The sequence below is a fragment of the Gigantopelta aegis genome, chromosome 9, assembly GCF_016097555.1.
Source record: "Gigantopelta aegis isolate Gae_Host chromosome 9, Gae_host_genome, whole genome shotgun sequence".
NCBI lineage: Eukaryota > Metazoa > Mollusca > Gastropoda > Neomphalida > Peltospiridae > Gigantopelta > Gigantopelta aegis.
In genome coordinates, this window is record NC_054707.1 from 31,645,175 (window position 1) to 31,651,884 (window position 6,710).

Sequence of the window (6,710 nt, forward strand, 5' to 3'; positions counted from 1 at the left end):
GTGAGGACATGTTCTTACTCTAGACAACTATATTAAAATGTCAGGAATGATGTGATGTTCATCAAATGTACTGTTGATAGTGAGGACATGTTGTTACTCTAGACAACTATAATAAAATGTGTCAGGAATGATGTGATGTTCATCAAATGTACTGTTGATAGTGAGGACATGTTACTCTAGACAACTATAATAAAATGTCATGAATGATGTGATGTTCATCAAATGTACTGTTGACAGTGAGGACATGTTACTCTAGACAACTATAATAAAATGTCATGAATGATGTGATGTTCATCAAATGTACTGTTGACAGTGAGGACATGTTACTCTAGACAACTATAAAAAAATGTCATGAATGATGTGATGTTCATCAAATGTACTGTTGATAGTGAGGACATGTTGTTACTCTAGACAACTATAATAAAAATGTCATGAATGATGTGATGTTCATCAAATGTACTGTTGATAGTGAGGACATGTTGTTACTCTAGACAACTATAATAAAATGTCAGGAATGATGTGATGTTCATCAAATGTACTGTTGACAGTGAGGACATGTTACTCTAGACAACTATAAAAAAATGTCATGAATGATGTGATGTTCATCAAATGTACTGTTGATAGTGAGGACATGTTGTTACTCTAGACAACTATATTAAAATGTCATGAATGATGTGATGTTCATCAAATGTACTGTTGACAGTGAGGACATGTTACTCTAGACAACTATAAAAAAATATGTCAGGAATGATGTGATGTTCATCAAATGTACTGTTGATAGTGAGGACATGTTGTTACTCTAGACAACTATAATAAAATATGTCAGGAATGATGTGATGTTCATCAAATGTACTGTTGATAGTGAGGACATGTTGTTACTCTAGACAACTATAAAAAAATATGTCAGGAATGATGTGATGTTCATCAAATGTACTGTTGACAGTGAGGACATGTTGTTACTCTAGACAACTATAATAAAATATGTCAGGAATGATGTGATGTTCATCAAATGTACTGTTGACAGTGAGGACATGTTACTCTAGACAACAGCAGTAAAATATGTCAGGAATGATGTGATGTTCATCAAATGTACTGTTGACAGTGAGGACATGTTGTTACTCTAAACAACTATAATAAAATATGTCAGGAATGATGTGATGTTCATCAAATGTACTGTTGACAGTGAGGACATGTTGTTACTCTAGACAACTATAAAAAAATATGTCAGGAATGATGTGATGTTCATCAAATGTACTGTTGATAGTGAGGACATGTTACTCTAGACAACTATAATAAAATATGTCATGAATGATGTGATGTTCATCAAATGTACTGTTGACAGTGAGGACATGTTACTCTAGACAACTATAATAAAATATGTCATGAATGATGTGATGTTCATCAAATGTACTGTTGACAGTGAGGACATGTTACTCTAGACAACTATAATAAAATATGTCATGAATGATGTGATGTTCATCAAATGTACTGTTGATAGTGAGGACATGTTGTTACTCTAGACAACTATAATAAAATATGTCAGGAATGATGTGATGTTCATCAAATGTACTGTTGACAGTGAGGACATGTTGTTACTCTAGACAACAGCAGTAAAATATGTCATGAATGATGTGATGTTCATCAAATGTACTGTTGATAGTGAGGACATGTTGTTACTCTAGACAACTATAAAAAATATGTCATGAATGATGTGATGTTCATCAAATGTACTGTTGACAGTGAGGACATGTTACTCTAGACAACTATAAAAAAATATGTCAGGAATGATGTGATGTTCATCAAATGTACTGTTGACAGTGAGGACATGTTGTTACTCTAGACAACTATAATAAAATATGTCAGGAATGATGTGATGTTCATCAAATGTACTGTTGACAGTGAGGACATGTTACTCTAGACAACAGCAGTAAAATATGTCAGGAATGATGTGATGTTCATCAAATGTACTGTTGACAGTGAGGACATGTTGTTACTCTAGACAACTATAATAAAATATGTCAGGAATGATGTGATGTTCATCAAATGTACTGTTGACAGTGAGGACATGTTACTCTAGACAACTATAATAAAATGTCATGAATGATGTGATGTTCATCAAATGTACTGTTGACAGTGAGGACATGTTACTCTAGACAACTATAAAAAAATGTCATGAATGATGTGATGTTCATCAAATGTACTGTTGACAGTGAGGACATGACTCTAGACAACTATAATAAAAATGTCATGAATGATGTGATGTTCATCAAATGTATGTTGACTCTAGACAACTATAATAAAATGTCATGAATGATGTGATGTTCATCAAATGTACTGTTGACAGTGAGGACATGTTACTCTAGACAACTATAAAAAAATGTCATGAATGATGTGATGTTCATCAAATGTACTGTTGATAGTGAGGACATGTTGTTACTCTAGACAACTATAATAAAAATGTCATGAATGATGTGATGTTCATCAAATGTACTGTTGATAGTGAGGACATGTTGTTACTCTAGACAACTATAATAAAATGTCAGGAATGATGTGATGTTCATCAAATGTACTGTTGATAGTGAGGACATGTTGTTACTCTAGACAACTATATTAAAATGTCAGGAATGATGTGATGTTCATAAAATGTACTGTTGATAGTGAGGACATGTTGTTACTCTAGACAACTATAATAAAATGTCAGGAATGATGTGATGTTCATCAAATATACTGTTGATCGTGAGGACATGTTGTTACTCTAGACAACTATAATAAAATGTCATGAATGATGTGCTGTTCATAAAATGTACTGTTGATAGTGAGGACATGTTGTTACTCTAGACAACCATAATAAAATATGTCAGGAATGATGTGATGTTCATAAAATGTACTGTTGATAGTGAGGGCATGTTGTTACTCTAAACAACTATACTGACACACAATGAAAACACAAAACAGATATTTTTCAATATTTTGTTGTGATTAATGAAAAATATATTTATTGGACTTAAAATAACAATTTATGAGAGGAAGCCATTGATTGGTACTTTTGTCTGGGTTTTAATCCTGGTTTTGTTCTTGTTACACATACAATAGCAGAAACACACAAAATGGTGTGAAATGCGTTCACTACATGCTCAATCATGCTGCATACAATGCACGTGAAATGCCAGTATGTGGACACATAAAAGTCACGTAACAGTGTCCTATTCCTCGTCACATTAAGAATGCCACGACTCGGAGAAGAACAAAGGGAGCGAGTGTTGGGCATGGTTCAAGGGGGGACTTCGCAAAGCCAAGTTGCTAGGACCTTCAGAGTCCATCCATCAACTATTGGACAACTTGTTGAACATCATCAACAGACCGGGAGTGTCCGTGATCGACCTCGACCTGGTCAACGTCCCGTTACGACCCCACGCCAAGATCAGCAGATTCGACAACACCACCTCCGTGACCGGTTCAGAACTGCGACGATGACAGCAAGCAACACAATAGGACGTCAGAACGGCTGGACTCAGATGCAGACGCCCGTACAACGGTAACATCATGACACCGCGACATCGTGCTGTGAGACTACAGTTTGCTCTCCAGAATGGTAATCATCCACCAGCCTTTTACCGGAGCATTGTTTTCTCAGATAGTCCCGTTTCTCTGTCTCCTTTGCCAATGGAAGAGCATGTGTGTACATGAAACTCCATGAACAGATGTGTGAGGGAACGTCATCAGTTTGGCGGCAGTTGTCTGATGGTATGGGGGGCAATCAACTGTGATTTCAGGAGTCATCTCATCATTGTCCATGATGCCCTTACAGCCCAGCGTTATGTTGACGTTATTTTAAGACCAGTTCTCCAGCCACTTTTGCGCCGTCACCGAAGACCAGGAGGTCCCCTTCGGTTTCAACACGACAATGCCCGTCCACATACTGCAAGAATTACCAAAGCATTCCTGCAACAAGCCGGTATCACCGTTATGAACTGGCCCGCCGTTTCACTGGATTTGAACCCAATTGAACACGTGGGATGAGTTAGGACGTTGTGTATGTCACCGCCAGCCACCACCACGTAACGTCGCTGAGCTTGCACAGGCGTTGCAGGAGTGGAGGAACATTCCTGTGACTTATTTGAGATGTTTGTGCCAATCCTTTCCCCATCGTCTTCACGCATGCTCACGGGCCAATGGTGGACACACCAGATACCGACCTTGATATGGGTGTGTGTGTGTGTGTGTGTGTGTGTGTGTTGAACTTTTCGATTAAGAATGCTCTATTACTGATGATAATTGGCCATGTTTCCATGTGAATGTATCTCATGAATACCAGTTATTAATATCGTATTACATTATCCATCAATTCATTAATAGTTTGTCGTTATTTGCAATGAAAAGTTGTTTTTGCGTTTTCATTGTGTGTTAGTATATAATAAAATGTCATGAATGTGTCAGTATATAATAAAATGTCATGAATGTGTCAGTATATAATAAAATGTCATGAATGTGTCAGTATATAATAAAATGTCATGAATGATGTGATGTTCATAAAATGTACTGTTGATAGTGAGGACATGTTACTCTAGACAACTATAATAAAATGTCATGAATGATGTGATGTTCATAAAATGTACTGTTGATAGTGAGGACATGTTCTTACTCTAGACAACTGCAGTAAAATATGTCAGGAATGATGTGATGTTAATTAAATATACTGTTGATAGTGAGGACATGTTGTTACTCTAGACAACTATAATAAAATGTCATGAATGATATGATGTTCATAAAATGTATTCTTGATAGTGAGGACATGTTCTTACTCTAGACAACAGCAGTAAAATATGTCATGAATGATGTGATGTTCATCATATATACTGTTGATAGTGAGGACATGTTGTTACTCTAGACAACTATAATAAAATATGTCAGGAATGATGTGATGTTCATCAAATGTACTGTTGATAGTGAGGACATGTTACTCTAGACAACTATAATAAAATATGTCAGGAATGATGTGATGTTCATCAAATGTACTGTTGATAGTGAGGACATGTTACTCTAGACAACTATAATAAAATATGTCAGGAATGATGTGATGTTCATCATATATACTGTTGATAGTGAGGACATGTTGTTACTCTAGACAACTATAATAAAATATGTCAGGAATGATGTGATGTTCATCAAATGTACTGTTGATAGTGAGGACATGTTCTTACTCTAGACAACTATAATAAAATATGTTAGGAACGATGTGATTTCATCAAATGTACTGTTAATAGTGAGGACATGTTGTTACTCTAGACAACTATAATAAAATGTCATGAATGATGTGCTGTTCATAAAATGTATTCTTGATAGTGAGGACATGTTGCTACTCTAGACAACTATGTATAATGAATTATTACCCATAGAGTTAAAAATATCTTGGCACATATCAAAGTCCTCCCACTAGAACGTCAAGTCGGATGTAACACTTCGACGTCATTGATTGGTGTACTACATTACATGAAGGTTCACCAAACAAGTTGAGTGATATAAATTGACATCAATTATGGGTAATAAATAGGACATTAAACTCACTACCATTTCATATCATATTTATGTTCCTCGGTAAAGCTCGTGACAACTGAATTTTTTTTTCACTCAGGGCATAAACATGATATGAAATGGAAGCTCGTTTATTATTACTCATATGGGCTCAAATATACGGGGTAATATCTTTTCGATCTCTGCACAGTGTGCAGATTGCTTCTACAGCCCCTGATTGGCTGGCTTAAAAATCACGACGTTTGGTTGGTTGCTTACCATGGCCGGAACTTCACTTTCATTCATATGTTTCCATTCATGAGTCAGATTACACATACATTATACGATCTACAAAGATTTACAAAAACAAATGAACTCTTTGTTTCGTAAACATGAAATGGTATATTTTCATAAGCAGCGGCTTTAGTAATATATAAAAATAATTATTTTCAAATGCAAATCCATTTGTATTATTTTGTACTGTAAACATTTGGCTGAAAAAAGAACGCTGTTATGCTATGACGTCACTTACATTAGGTCATGTAATGCACGTAAGATTATATGACGTAATGGCTGATGGCTTTGTTGTAGACTGCAGAGGAATTTTTACATTAAATATCAGCTAAAATTGACAATAGGTAATTAAGAGAATAACCAACTCGCTACGAGGAGTTACAAATTATCTGTCCCTCGTGAATGAATGTTGTAAAACCCTCGCCAAAGGCTCGGGTTTACAACATTCATTTACTCGGGACAGATAATTCATAATTCCTCGTAGCTTGTTAGTTATTCTCTAGATATCCTGTTGATAGTAAGTACATGTTGTTACTCTCGACAACTAATGTGTCAGGAATGATGTCATGTTCATCAAATGTAGTAAGGACATGTTGTTACTACAGACAGCTAGACCAACACTGTTGCCATCAGTTACAAACTTTGTCAGCAACATTTAAAATTGAACCAAATTCAAAGTTTTATATCTCACTAATTTGGACACAACAGGTGTTTTGTTGGTTCTGAGCACAGCGAGATCGCTTTAGCTGAATAATGCTATTAACAGCTTCCAAAGAATTGTGAATATTCAAAAATATACATTTGTATTTCATGTTATTGCAATCTAATTACAGCTTAACATTCCAGTGGTTTCAATGTGAAATGTTTTAAGGTCACTCAGGTCAGGATGTTTTACTTAATTTGGA